The 15,588-nt window shown below is 39.6% G+C and overlaps 1 protein-coding gene across 15 annotated transcripts in view; it reads left to right on the top strand.

Moving 5' to 3' along the window:
- tjp1a (tight junction protein 1a) overlaps positions 1–15,588 on the top strand; it is a 115,549-nt gene that overhangs the window by 66,172 nt on the left and 33,789 nt on the right. The gene's annotated exons all lie outside the window — the stretch shown is intronic.

The following is a 15,588-nucleotide window of genomic DNA, read 5'->3' as shown; positions in this document are numbered from 1 at the left end:
TTTTCATCTGTGTGTGTGTGTGTGTGTGTGGCTCAGAGGGTGTTTTGAAATCCACACCTTGTAACACAGCCTGCAAGCAACTATGCAGTTTCTAGTGAGCTAGATTAAAAATAATCTGTCTTTTATTGATTGTCAGTGTTAAATCGCCTGGTGGTTTTTATACCATGTCTCAGCTGAGCTACCTGTTGATTTTTAGTCCTCATTTTATTAAAAGGGTGGCAGGAAATCCCCATGGATATGAAAAGTAAGTGAGCCTCTGAGGCAGGAATTCTGCTACGGGATCTTCCTTTCTTTACATTTCAGAGACCCAAGAATAGATCAGACCACAAAGTACATTGAGTTTGGGGGGGGGATTTAACACTACACTTTTAGGAAACGCCCGCAAAACTGTCAGTATTGCTGCGAAGATGATGAAAACACCGCTTTCCATAAGTAAGAAGCAATCTTATTGTAGGTGGTCTAACTCTAAATTAAGTTGATTGTACTGGGACGTCCCATAGCATGCCTCTCAGGTCCCTGCTGTGTGTAATTATCCATTCATCTGTCTAAATATCTGCTAAGCCTTGATAATTTCCTAGTTTGTATAAAATGTAAGCTGTGTACTGATGGTATGATGTATACCAGGCGTTTATTAGCAAAACAGTTACACACATGTGATTGTGCTGTTTTATAAACCACTTGTATTTTACTCATGTCTAAATAAAGAAATTCTGGAAAGAGAATTTAAGTAGATTAGACCTCATGTTGGCTCTAAAACACCTCCCAAAATCTATTGTGTAGTCTTTTGTCTTTTAGGGTTTTACTGTTTATTAGTTTTTTCCTCACTTTGACGAGTTAGGAATGTGCTGTGTTTGTCTATCACAAGTAGTGAGATTCAGGTTTGGGCGGTTGTTCCAGTCAGACGAAACCTCCTCCCTCATGCGAGCTGATGACGACATGCTGTACTGTATCTTATGGCTGTAGTCACACCTTCTCATACAACTCACTACTGAGTGATACTTGAGGCTGGTAATGAGCCCGCTGTGGTTAATATGCTGATTGGTGTAAAATTAGCTCTTCAGTCTTCAGTTGTTCTCTGTCTCTTGGGGAATCTGTGCTGAAACGCTGACTTTTACTACAGCAGGTAGGACTGTCTGTTTAAAGTGAAACTACCATCAAGATGGCAGTTTCAGCTGGTTACTTTTAGCACTCTGCTAGATCACAAGCAGCCAGTTTCACTGATTAAACTCAGATAGACCAAAAAGGGTAGAAAATATCTTTTGTTTAGCTGTAACATGATTGCTAACTTAATTAAACCAGTTAACATTTTCTTTATATGTTTGTGAATAAAAGCTTTTCTGTGCTGTCTCGAAAAAGTGTTAGCATTAGTAGTTAAGCAACAATAGCCCACATCCACTACTATTATGGAATGACTATAGGTTTAGTAACACTGATGAAGGCGGGAGCTGAAGAACCACAGTTGCCTGACCATTACACGTAGTAAGGGCAGGTTGGTTGATCATTTCACTTGATGATCAAGCTTATTACCTTTGATAGTTGGCACCAGTGGATAAAAGCTGGTGTGGCCAAACTGTCATGCCACGCCAGTATTATTCATATTTTCCTTGTTAGAGCTACAGTTTTACATAACCGCCCCTCTCTCTGCATGCCAGTGCCTTAACATTTTAGATCAGCAAGTTGGAAAGTAGGATAGATGTTTTGTATTATATTGTCATCTAGAAGATGAAAATGGGCTGTGTACAGGCTGTGGCAGAATGAAATGCAAGATAAACACAGATGACCATTTTAAAGAAAGCGGGTGTGTAGACTTGCTAGCACTGCAAACGTTAGCCACACTTTTGTTGTGTTTTCTTGTTTTCAGACTAGTCAGTTAGCCTCCTGTGTCATCATCTATGTAGTTGTTGGTACAGTTTCCAGTTGATGCTGTTGAACAATTCTCCAGTTCATGGCTCAGTTTGATGAATTGGTGTAATTCAACACTTTCTAGTTGTGGGAAGCAGGGATGGGTATTTAAAACAAAAATACTGTTAGATTTTTACTGGAAACTGCTTGACTTTTCTTGGAAGATCACCCTCACGTAGTTTTGGTACAGTTGCGACATGCTAGTTTAATCTGACGTAGTTTGCAGGGGACTCGTTACTGTTTATTACTTAAAGAGTTCTTTGTGGCTGTAGTCATCTTTGGCTTTGCATGTTTTTCCTGTTTGTTCAGTAGTGTCTAATCGCAACAGCTAACACGTTTTATCAGTTTCATGCCTGGTACTTGAAAGTACATTCTTCTTAAAAGGTTGTTATTCAACAAAAACCTTCTTAGGTGCCTTATCACCCATTAATCCTATCATGCGGAGGTAAAAAAAACAACAACACAAAACATACATTTTGGACAAAAAACAGCTAAAAAAAACAGGATACAATTTTGTAACTTAATTAATATTTTTGTATTCAAAACTCATACCAGAAACGATCCCTAATGGGAAGGTTATGTTTCAGCTTTGGATAACTGTTCACACTTACTTCTCAAAACCAAGGGTCTTCTTTTCAAATTCAAGAAACAGAGCCAAAAAAACCCCCAAACATTTTTTTAAGAATTCCATTTTCCACTGTCAATAATAAAACTTATACCTTCTGTTTGACTGTGCTAGCGTTCCTGTATTCCTGCTGTTAGCTGTGCTCTTAACGTTATTTGCAGTCCAGCATCAATAGCCACATGTTAACTCCCACTAATGAGTAGTGCTGGATTCCTATGCCACACCAGTATTTGTCACATTCCACAGAATTCCTCAGTTGATGATCAACTGTAATAAAATGTTGCGGTGCATTGTTTCTGGAATAGCGTTACATATGTGGGTGTGTTGGCCTCATGTCTCGGAGGTCACTGGTGTTATTGCACAATACTGTGCACTGCTAGTGTGCCATTGGGTTAGTGTGATTTATTATAAGCATTTAACTTCCACTCAGTTGTTACTAAGGATATTAGAGTGAATAGGAGTAAAGCCTTTTATCTAGCCTAATCTTAGTTCAAGCTGCTTTTCAGTTTGTTTTGGTAGATCTGCAAAATAAAATAACAGTTTGGGGAGAATATGTCTCTGTCATAAGACTGAAAGGGAAACCTCTTTCCATTGGGTGCGAAAGGTCATGTTGTGGCACTGGGAAGAGAAAGGAAACTATATCTGGCTGCATTTGTTTCCAGAATTTAGTGAAAAGTGTTTAAGTAATGACTACAAGACTTGACTTGTCATACCTAGCATTTATGGATTTTCATTAAATCACTATGTAATATAATCAGTCATTTAACTGATATCTAACTACTTGAAAATGAATACACGTTAATCCAGCGAGGAGTTGGCCTTAACTTTCCTTCTCTACACTAAATGTTGGCCTCATTCTGTGTGTTTGGCCTTCAGTCATCCCTGCTTACTTCTTTGAATGTACCACAAGAAAAGAGATGCAGTTTAGAGAAACAGCCATCCCTCTGGCTTTTTAGACGGCTGTGTTTTGAGTAGACGGACTGAAATAAATGGAAATTACGTTTGGATGGAGGAGGTTGTATTAATTAGAGTTCCACAGCGGGCCAAGAACAGCCTCTGTTTTGCTTTGATGATTACACATCTCCATTTACATCACTGAAGGAGGGAAATGCAATTAGACAAGCAAGTGCTAAAGAGAGAAAAAGAGTCCTGATGATGTTTTTGTCATGTGTCTTAAGCTCTCCATCCTTTTTGAAGAACTGGGGCTTATATGGCAAGTGATTAATATATCAGCCCTTGTGTCGTCTTGTGTCTTTGACACAGAGTTGCACCATGAGTTTATTAATTATTTATCCAGGTTTTTGCAGATACACTTCTATGAAGATTTCACACAGCTTTTGTTGTCCCCTAACAAGTGTGAACAAATAAAAACTCCCAAAATATTTTTAGGAATATCCATGAAGACTGGACATTGTTCAAAACAGATGTGGTCACATGATAGAATAGATATTTGTACATGCAGATGCGTTTACACATGTTTGTCATTGCATACAGCCTGTTTTGCACAAATGCTGGGCGTTGTGGACGCCCACTCGCCCACTCTTGGTCTCACTGAAGGTCATTTTGAGATCTGCACATGGCAAAGAGTGATGAGTGGAGGGTGGGTCCTGCCTTTCTGCTGTCTGAGTACGCAGCAGCTCTGCGATCTTTTGAGAACCTCAAAGGAGACCAAAATCCCAAACACACCTACAGATGGGTCTTTGATTAGCTCTTGATTCAAAGTCCCGTCTCAGCCCTTTTGAGAGCAGGTCTAAGCTGTCTTTGTATAGGATGAGAGGGATGTCTGTTGAAGGCAGCAGCCGGGAGGTTGTTGGTGCAGCTGGACTTGAGTTATTTTGTGTTTTGTTTGTTTTTTGGCTAATTTGTCCCCGGCTGGGACCAATGTAAACATGCTATTTTGTCTGGGACAAATGTTTAGGCATTGATCCATGAAAAAAGACACAATGTAACTTTTAAAACACACGCAGCGTAAACTTTAAGAGTGGTTATGTTGCAGAAGAGCCAGATAGTGAACTGTTATGCTGTAGGCATCACCTCGTGCCGTACTTTAAGTAAACGCACTGAAAGAAAGCAGCTGCTTGTGATGTTTCAACATCAGGGGATTCGAAAGTGTGGCAGTTATCAAGGATATCTGACCTGCTTATCCTTTCATCTCTGGAGGGAAATCCAGGGCAGATACACACAGCAGGAGGCAGGTGGATAGCAGAGAGAGAAAGAGAGAAGGAAAACAGAAAATGCCTTCTGAGGGAGGAGGGGTTATCGGAGGGGTGAAATGGAGAAAAGGAAGGAGCAGGAGGGAGAGATGCACCGGCTATAATCTGAGTCACATGGCAGATCTTAAAAAGACTGCTTCTCTCTTCTATAATCGTGGCATTATAACTTTAGTCTAGCCCATTAATATCTGCTTCGATTTTATTCAGATGCAACATTAAAATAGAGGGAATAAATTGAATTTCCCAGTGTGGGCCAGAGGCTTTTGTGGCATAGCACTAGTAGTAGTTTTGCAAAACAGTCCACACATTTTGTTTAATGCATTGCATTAGAGTTGATGCTGTGCTCTGTCTTGAGATGGATGTTGTGAAACTGGTGAACAACAGATTAATGACCAGTAATCCTATGTGGACTGGAATTACAAAAAACCTTAAACGTTAAATACCGCAAACACTACTTGTTAATTCTTAGTTTTTTCTCATGCAGTATGAATAAAAGCATTTCTGTCTCTTTTCCATGGATGTGATTGCTTCACTGAGACATCAGTGTGAATCCTTGCAGTTTATGAGCGCACCATGTCCTTGGATGTCATTGTTCCACATCTCTGATTTTGTGCAATAGCATCGGTGTGGTGTGAACTCTTGCTTTCTCCTGCCACCATAGTCCGTTTAAAACAGGATGCATTAAGCTGGCAATGAACAACTTGATGAATTGCATTTCATTTTAGTAGCTGTAAGGGTTTGGGGTTTGATGATGCGTTTGTTTTGTTGTGGCTCACTCTTGAAATTGACTGGGCTGAAAACTGAACATGTTGTGTGTCTGTGCGAGGTTGTACAAGCTCGTTGTTTCATGCAAAAAAGATCATAGCAGGGGTCTGCCCAGGAAGTTTAAACCTTGCTTTAGTTATGACGAGCTTTAATGTTAAGTTTAAATGTCATGTAGCTCCCTCTGGAAGATAGACTTGTTCATTCGCAGTTGTAATGTCATCTAGGGCTGTGGGAATAAAATAATTCACCACCTGTCTCGTACCTGCTAATACCAGTGATTAGGATTTAAATTTCTCTGTTGTTACTCTTTGATCGTTTCTTGTTCCTTACTATAAAGCCCATCCAGCCAAGCAAGGACCACTCCAAGCCGGCCCTGCGTCCTTTCTGGCAGGGCAGTGCAGTGCAGGACTCCGCAGGGATTTATCATTCCCGCTACAGGCATAAGGGATTTAACACTGTGTGTGTGTGTGTTTGAGAGAGAGACGGAGTGAGAGCAAGAGAGAGACGATGAGAGAGAGGAAGAGGGGAGGTACAAGAGAGAGTGCATGTGGCAGCCGTGGCTCAGCTGGTTAGGGGAGAGAGAAAGAGACTGGAACAGATTCATCCCAAGGCTTGTTGCCCTACATGCCTACACACACATACACACAATCTCTCTCTCTCTTTTACTTTCTGTCTCTGCCTGCCGTGTGTTCATTTGCTTATCTTCCACAGTGTTGGGAGCACTGCACTGTCTTTTCATTTTGGCAGCCAGTCGCCAGCCTATGGAAGACACTTTCTGCAGCTTAAGCTCAAATTTTGGAATAATCAGATGTCAGAATTGATCCTCATGAATTTGCTTTTTTAAAATTTAACAAACTGTTTGTATAAAAAAGGCTCTGCGTTCATACACTAGTCTAATATCAACACACATTCTGCCTGCTAGTGACATATTAGCTCAAAATTGGTATTATATATTCACCGAATCATCCTCAGCTGTCACTGCTGTTCTCCCTCAACTCTCCCATCAGTGTATTTGTTACGTGATAATCAAGCAATTTGATCCCAGTACCATGTTGTGGGCAAGAGCCCATCATTCATCATCATTAAGCATAATCAACAGCTTAAGCACTCTCTATAAACAACCCTTTGTCCATCCTTATCTTCTCTTGCTGTTAGTTTGGAATCCTTTATCTTCCTCTCTGTCTCTATATCTGTTCCTCAGCTTTAGTGTAAAATAGATGGGGCCTGTAAACTGTATTGTTCAGTGTTTGGGGAACTGCTGTCATACTAGTAAATTTTTAAACCTGATATTTGTTGCTTTAAAAGATCGTTTGCTTAAGGTGGTAAGGTTAAAACATTGTGCATCCTCTGCTTTTTCTGTTAAATTGGCAGTCAACAGTGTTTGGGTAGCACAGCCTCCATTTTTCTGGGACACTTCAAACCTGGTGGCAGGCAGAATTACAGAGTAAAACTGAGACATACACGGAACCTAAATGATGTCATTGTTCTGTAGCCTTTGTAGCATGTCGTTTTCATAAAGGAAACAACTTGGTGAACCTGCAATCTCTAACTCACTCTCTAATGTCTCTAGGTTGTAGTTGTAATAGTGGGACTATAGTGTTTCCCTTGGTTAGGTTCTTGTACATGTGCACGTCTACATGCATGCTGTCCTGAATGAATGATTAAAAAAAAATACCATGTATAAGTTTTGACTCTTCAAATATTTGAATTCCCTAGTTCCCTTTTTGAGTTTAAACAAAGTAAAAAGGAGCCAATACATTCTGCTGCCTCTCTAGTGTGCCTCCTATGCTGCTGACAGACTCCACCAACTTGCAGCTGGCTAGTCAAGTTCTCGTTCTGCTCTGTAACCACAGCTCGCAATAGATCTCCAGTGCAGAATCAGTTCCACCATTGCCAGCTGAGTTAGTGAGTCTGATTGCAGAAAGAGATCCTCTCTGAAGCAGCGAAGCAGGTGATTGCAAAAGTAAAAAAATCAAAGAAAGAGATGCATTAGAGGTAGCTGGTTTGCAGTGTTTGAAATTAAAAATAAGAGCAAGGGATTTGTTTGCTAGTAAACTGATTGCATATGGAAACGTATAAACAAAGATAAAAATAACAAATGCTTAGTGAGTCACCAGGTTATTCTCCACCTTGGTAATCCATCCAAGTGTGAGAAGCATAATTGGTTTCCTCAGAAAGTCAATCAAGAACTAAAATATTCATTATTCTAAAGGTTCTCCAAAAACATAATCCAGGATTTTATTCAATGATCATCTTGTAATTTTCACATTCCTGCTGTATTATAACATTAATTATGTAAGATTCTTGGTCAAATTTAAAAAAAAAAAAGAAAGAAAGAAAAGCTTTTAAGGCTCTTGACTTAAAAACTCAAATGAAATGGATTCTTTTCATCACTGGAGTAATATGTACAGCTAAGCTCCCACACATTCTGCGTGCTGATAACCACGTATCATGCTTGGGTAGGATTGAAATTAAACAGGACTGTGCTTACTTGTTGTATTTGCCCTCTGAGATGCTTTAGCTTCATGTGCTCATGCATAGCAGTTGTACTGCTATGACAAGACATTTGCAGTGCTTACACACCAGATCATCGATGGTTATCTGCATGAATCACTGTAACACAACTGATAAGGACGCACTGATTATGACATTTGGGGGGGGGGGAATCTTATCACTGTCATTTTTTTTCACAGCAGTTTATCAACATATATATATATATATCGCAAGCTTCAAGGTTCATTTTTACTGCTGATATGTGCAGAGAGGAGGTTAATTTTGGTTTAAGTATTCTTTATTTTTAGTCAGATGAAGATAAATACACTGTAGAACAGTATAAAACTTTAAATACATTTTAAATGAGTAACATAGGAATATAAAATAGAGTAAAATTTTAATTCGTACAAGTAATACGCTCTAAAGTGTTAGAGAAGAACACAAACAAAATGGAAAACTAAATTCTTTGGTCAGTTCTAAATAAATACAATAGATATTCATACAAAAATAAACATATAAAAAAACACCTGTATACTGTAGCTTTCCTTTTTTTAATAGATTGCCAATAATGTCAAACAGTTTGAAAAACTCTACAAATCAATAGACAAAAAACCATTATGAACATATCCTCAGTAGCACCTTGAGGCAGCTGTTATTGTGATTTGGCGCTATATGAAAAAATTGAATTGAGTTGAATTTAAGAAATGTTTCACGTGTGAACATGAGGGGGAGGGTAAACAAACTTGTACATTTACTCAATTGTGGTCACCCTTTGCTCCAAAGCAAAACAAAAATACATTTTTTAAAAAGACGCAAGAAGTGCAGTAGTGTTTCAGTGCTGTCTGACAGAAATGTTTATGGCCAGGTTGGTAATGAGGGCCAGTTACGTAAATCACAGAGTTAAATCTAATATTTTTGACTGTGCTTTTACAGTAAAGTTTTTGTCATAAGGTATGGTATGGAAGAAAGAGTCTGGGACTATATGGTTTTGCATTGTGTGTAATCTAAAGTATGGCACTGCTTCACATGACTTGTGGTGTTACCTGCCTTCGACACAGTCCTACTCTGCTTCTATTTCGGACTTTAAATAGCCCAAAGTTCTCCCTTTTATCTTGCTAACACCCCCAAATACTGGTGTGTATGGCTGCGGTAGTTCAAATGTTAGCATATGTGCTGCACTACACTTTGTGCTTTGTGTGTCAGCCTAACCTGACGTGGCTCATACTCTATTCCAGTCACATGATTGGTTCAGTGTGGCCATGTTCTCATTGTCATTGGCCGTTCGTGTTGTTTGCTGAAACATGGAAGGAGTGAGTTCTGCCAACTTTATACTGACCGGCTGTGTTTATGGCTTTATTGCCAAAGCCCCAAATGATGCAATTTTGTTTCCCTTTGTTTTTATTTGTGTGTGTGTTGTTATTTCTTCCCTTTTTTGCAGGGGTCAGGAAAACAGTGAAATGATTCAATAAAATAAAATAATCAAATATATTGTGAGATAACAAAAACGTTCTTCTTAAGGTAAAATATCAATTGAAATTAGAGCTGGGCGATATAAGATTTTTTCATATCACGATATGTTTTTTTCATTTCAGGCGATAACGATATATATCACGATATAAGCCAAATAACTATATTTGTAAGATTTAAATGTGCCGTTGCTCACAAGTAAAATGTGAAATAATCAGCAGCTTGTCTTGATTTTAATATTTATTTCCCATAATAAGTTCAACAGGGTAGATGTACTTAAGGAACATGAGACTTTTTCAGATAAATAAAGGCAAATATTGCAAACTACACAAAAGGCAGCCGCTAAAGCGTTTAAGTTTCAAAATAAAACAAACAAAACAGACTACTAAATTGTCAATTCCACTTAGAAACAAAATATTAATTCTAAAAATAAATCTTAGTTTGTTTTACAGAAGAACAGACAAAATTAACTAACTTTTGTCAATATCAAATAAACTGAGAACTAAAAGGAAATTTTCAATCTCTCCTTGTTGTATAGCTTTCTGAACTTTCTGAATCCTTTATCATCCGCAACTGAAAATAGCTGTGGATGATTACTATACCTTTCTAATGTGACGTTGTTGTCCCTGGCTCTCTTTCTCTCTCTTTACCTCCCGCTCTGTTCCTGTGCTACTGCGAGTGTAACTACCGCCCCTCCCCCCTCTTCTCAGCGCAAAGCACAAGGCTCGCGTGCGGAGTGAAGCGGAAAAAAAGTGCGAGAGAGAGGGTGAGAGAAAGAAAGAAAAAAACCCCACGGCTCGCGATAAGGAGCCGGCTCGCGTCGTTCACGTCAAAAATCCGGCTCTAAGAGCCATTTTGTTCGCGACCGATACATCACTACGAAATACCTTCGCACTACGGAACTTCTATGGCCCTTCCGTTCGACAATCTCTCTGGCATTAAACCATCATCTGTTTTATCTTCGGTAACCTGGTCACCCACGCTCTCGGTTGATTTTTCTCTAGTCTGCACACTCATTTCCTCCATTACCGGGGCGGCATGGCGGCTGGCTGCTTCCCAAACAACTACACATGTGCGGCTTGGCACTTGTGCTGTACGTAACAAGTCACGTGACGTAACGCTGCGGCTGTGATTGGTTCGGCTCTGCGCTACTTAATTTGGATTGGCTGTTCTTATTTTCTTTATTTTTTTTTTAAGAGGGCAAGAGAGAGATGAGGTCTATCGCAATAGTTTAATTTTTCTATCGAGAAAAAGTTATATCGCAATACATATCGTTATCGTTCTATCGCCCAGCTCTAATTGAAATTAATTGAAAGGTGAAAAAATTTCCATTAGACCATTACGGCAAGGCTGGGATGGTCCATTTGGTAAAGTAAATCCGTTGGGCATCTTTCTTCGCCTTTAGACAATAATTCTGATGGCAAAAGAGCCAAACGGGACAGGCAAAAAAAACAAAAACAAAAAAAAAACGTTCTTCTTAAGGTAAAATATCAATTGAAATCAATTGAAAGGTGAAAAAATTTCTTTTTTTACATGTGAATGTCTCATTTTTAGCAAGCAATACAAAGATTCATAGATTCAGATATTATTAATAGTACTTAAATGAATTACTGCATGTTCACATTACTGAATAGTGAGGTAAGCCTTTATTACTCATTTGCGTATTCTAATTAGATGAATTACAAAGATAATCTTTCTTGCTCAATATTTCTTCTTGTTGTCTTGGAGTAGTTTTGGGTGTTGTTGTCTTTCTGTAGTTGTACATCTTTGTAAAGAATGCACTGACCCCTCCCGATCTACCATCACTTTGTGGAACGGTAATTGTGTTGCCAGTTAAGTGCTGGGAAAATTTGTGCTCAATGGTAACTCATTAATTCACTATAGATTCTGGCCCACAACATGCCTATTGTAGCAAAGTCCTCAGAAAGCTTGGGAATGCCATTGAGTGGGTTGGGCCTCTCGTTTTATGGCACCATGTGACTCTGCTCACTATGAGTTGTGGTTTCTGAGTTGCGTAGTTTGGGAATGTTGTGCAATGCGAAAGGCATCGTGTTGATACTTCTGTGGATTACTAAAATTCTGCTCTTATCTTCGTAAGCTCACAAACTCTCTGTACAGTGATTTTTGCTGCTTGCACTAATTTCGCCACTCCTGGAGTGACATGTGTACAGCGGAAAGAGGCATTGCTGAGTCACACCTGTGTTTAATGTGTGCATACGCGTGTGTTTGCCTCCTTGGTCTGTGTAGTACAGTGACTTCCAGCCGCAGTGTGAAGCAGAAACCATAATTTACATAAATGAAGAATGCCAGTGTTTTGTCAATGTTTAGTGTGTAACACGGACACACTTTGAACTCTGCTGCTTGGCTTTGCCATAAAACAACCTGCTGTGTGTCAAATGAAATGGTTAGGCTCTCCATGAATATGTTTCATATTGATACTTATTTGAACATAATCTTAGTGTTGATTGAAACGCCAGGAAAAGGCATACCACAAGCAGTGACAGCTTGGCTAACTACTTGTATAAATGCTCAGTTTAGCCTTTGCACACAGGGTTTGCATAAAGTCCCACAAGCATAATAGTTAATATAGTTGAAAACATTTAAACGTTCATATCTATTTTTTTGAGCAATTTTAAATACAAAATGAAACTGTATAAATGGTTTGCCGTTGCCCTAACATTGCACCTGACATCCTGATGCTCCCACTATAATCTTCCTTCTTTGAACAGCTTTTTATTTCCTGACAATGTGTGTCTGTTTCCCATCATACCCGATGAGCTAATCAAAATCTTAACTTTAATATAAATCAATTGTCAGTGTCAATCCACTGCTTTCCATTTGACTCTCCCATCTCAACAGCCGAGAGTTGTAACCAAGCCTTGGCTGAGTGCCTGTCAAATGGTTGTATTTCACTCCTTTGTCAGGCACAAACCGCACAACACAGCCGGGGAAGTTTCTGGCAAGCTAGCAAGACACAAACAAGCTGAGAGATGCACAACAGTGTTACCAAGATACACAGACTAGAGAAGGATGCCCTCCGTGCTAGTACATCAACTTAGCATTACAGTTATTTGCTGATATCAAATTTGGGGAGGAGAAAATTTGGGCTAACAAGTGTAATTGCTATTCACTCTGTATTTGTTTTTCTCTTTTCGAAACCAGAATGACAGTCTTTGTTTAATCCACTTATCAAGTTGCTAGTAGCACATTATAGACTGAGGGGATGTGGCTGCACAGCCGTAGATGGTACATAAAGATGGACTGTGATCCCACCCACTGGTTTTTAAAGTCCTGTTTTGGAGCTGAGTTGAGCCTTTGCATGGTTGTCATCTTGGTGTTTTAAACCTGGATTTGACAAGCGAGGGGTGGCTCTGACTGTGAAATTGCACATTCATTGACTAATTAAAATCACGTTCATGTCATCAGCCTGAAAAAAATCATTTTCTGAAACTTAATGTAACCATAACTTAAACGTACATCGGTTATACTGTCTATGTAACCAGGTCTGCACACATTTGCACAGAAAAGTTGTTTCTCTGGGTGGGGGAGGGTGCGCTTTTTTTGTATCGCATTTGAAAAAAAAAAAAAAGATGTGACACACAGAGCAAGCTGCCAAACATTAAGTATATTCAAGATATTGCCCATGCTTACTTTGATGCCCAAAACATAACTGAGATTCTTGTTTAAATTTGTCTATTTATTATAGGTCAATTCTCTTGCTGAACTTGCGGTTTCTTGTCATTGGTTGTTAATTAAATTAATAAGAGTAATTTAGATTTTAGTACCCCTGAAGTACTGAATTTATCACACCTCTGAGCCAACATGTATCACAGTACATGGCAGCACATGTCTTCCGGTGAATAGACGATCACTTATATCGAAAGCCACTGGGTTATTGTAATTTTTCACCGAAATCTGAATCTGATGTATTTTATTTCCCTCATATTAAGTCACCTCAGTCCCGTACACATTACACTCACATTTTCACTTGTGCTGATCTGTGCCAGAGTTTTCATTTCGTGCTCACTGAGTGTTAAAAGGAAAAGGAAAAAGGAGTGAGAATGAAGCAGAGAAGGCGGTTATGGCAGAAAGCTGCAGAGCCTAATGTGAGGGAAACCATTTGGAATGAGAAATGAGCTGAGTGAGAGCCTCGTCTCCTTATCTGTGCATTCCTGTAATGTGTGCATGTGTGGGAAGGGAGGGGTAGGGTGGGAAAACTGATTGTTGTGTGTTCGGTTATTGGCTGAATTCAGAGTTCCAAGTGCTGGATCTGGTTATCATTCCAGTGCTTTGGCTGACAGTTTGTTTCCACCGACACAAAAATAAAGCACAGTAGTGGATGTTTGTGTTCTCTGGATACAGTTCACAGTGGCAAAACAAAAGTTTCACCTCCTGTATGTGTCCTTATGGCACTGAGGATACCACAGTTTATCTCCACTGCAAATATAGATACCTACCTATCTAGATACCTGCATATAGTTTAATGTGATAAACCAAAGGCTGCTGATAAACTGACTGTTAAATTCCACACCCATCTGCACACAGAAAAAGAGAACAAAAGAAAACTATTAAAACGGCTTATTTAAGCAAAACATTGCCCACTCCTTGGATAAAAATCACCAAAGTATAAACTGCTGTCAATGAGGCTGTTTGAAATTTTTAAATATCTAAGAAACTCGCAGCCTAAACTAAACTTAAAATGGAAAGTCAGAATCACACCAGAAGTTACTGTTGTCCTCTATGACCTCAGCACTTCCTGTCTCCGTAGGCAGAGAACAATTAGTGTGGTTGGGCTGAGATGACTTTGCTGCTGGATAAGCTGCACATGAGATGTTAGCCTAGCCTAGCCTAGCCTAGCTGTGTGTTTGGGTCAGTGGATAGCAGTGAACAGCCCACTGCACACCAGCTCTGTGGAGCTGCACTGTGGTCAGTGACAATAAGAAGAGCCTGCACCTGACACAGAGCCTCTAATGAAGCAACAACATCACTGCATTCATTGCATTGAGATCTAGATACAAATATAAGCTGCAAATGGACATTATGCTTAATAAAGATCAATGCAGTCACCAGTGTAATCTGGTTAAACGCTAAGAGGTTGTGTATAAATGATCTAGATGAGCAATTTCTTTACAGAGGCTGTAACTCAATTAACTGACAAGATATTCTCTCAAAATCGAATTCAGAATCAGATTTAGTTCAAGCTTTGACTGGTCGTTTCCTAGTTGGCCGACATCCTCAGGGTTAAGACACGGTTGTTTGCATGTATGTTCTGCTTCTTTCATTTGAGTCTTAGCAGTTCTGCAGTTTACTGTAAGAGCCATTCTTGCTGACAAGAGGTGTTATACATCTATCCATCCATCCATCCATCCATCCATCCTGTTCTGTCTGCTCTCATGAGACAGCAGCGGTAGACTTCATAGAGAAGCGTGGCTCAGATTAACGTTTTAATCCAAAAGCCTGGATTATAGGTTTTGTATTTTATTCCTACCCTCACTATTCTAGCACTGAGTCTGTCAGATAATTTTAGTCAGAGGTGTGTGTTTGCGTGAATGGTTTTATTTTTTGTGAGTGTGTATCTTGGGTGTTGCTTTAAGGAGAGTCCTGATGGTGAGTTTTTTCCCCTCTCTCTCCAAGGAGCTGTGTGACAGAGTAGAGCTGCTATTTGAAACTAATTATCTCAAGCATATTTGAACATGTCAGCACAACCGTACATCATTGCTGACTGAGGCTCTGCATCATCGTCATCACCGTCATTGTCATCTGCCTATTGGCTACAAGCGCTCGTCCGCGCGCCCTCTCTCCTCCCATCATAGTAACGACCTGCCTTTAAATTTGCTGCTGCTGAATTCATCTGTTTACCGCTGAAGGTGACGGGAGTCACTTTCTTGCGGTTGTTGTTAAAAGTGTTCTTCGTGGAGCTGCACAGTAGACATTAATCTGAAAGACAGGATGTAAAAGCATACCACTAAGGCTTACACATCGCATTTGTTTGCTGTTGAGTGCTTGCCCTCCGGAAAGAGCGTGTGTGTCTCTAATTAAGTGTTGTTTGAGTGTACTGCTGCCTCACTCTTTCCTTTGGGTCTATTAAGAGGGGAGATATGGTTTCCATGGATATAAATGCCC

The sequence above is a fragment of the Pelmatolapia mariae genome, linkage group LG1, assembly GCF_036321145.2.
Source record: "Pelmatolapia mariae isolate MD_Pm_ZW linkage group LG1, Pm_UMD_F_2, whole genome shotgun sequence".
Lineage (NCBI taxonomy): Eukaryota > Metazoa > Chordata > Actinopteri > Cichliformes > Cichlidae > Pelmatolapia > Pelmatolapia mariae.
The sequence above is the reverse complement of the archived record's forward strand: the minus strand, read 5'-3'. Positions and strand labels throughout refer to the sequence as shown.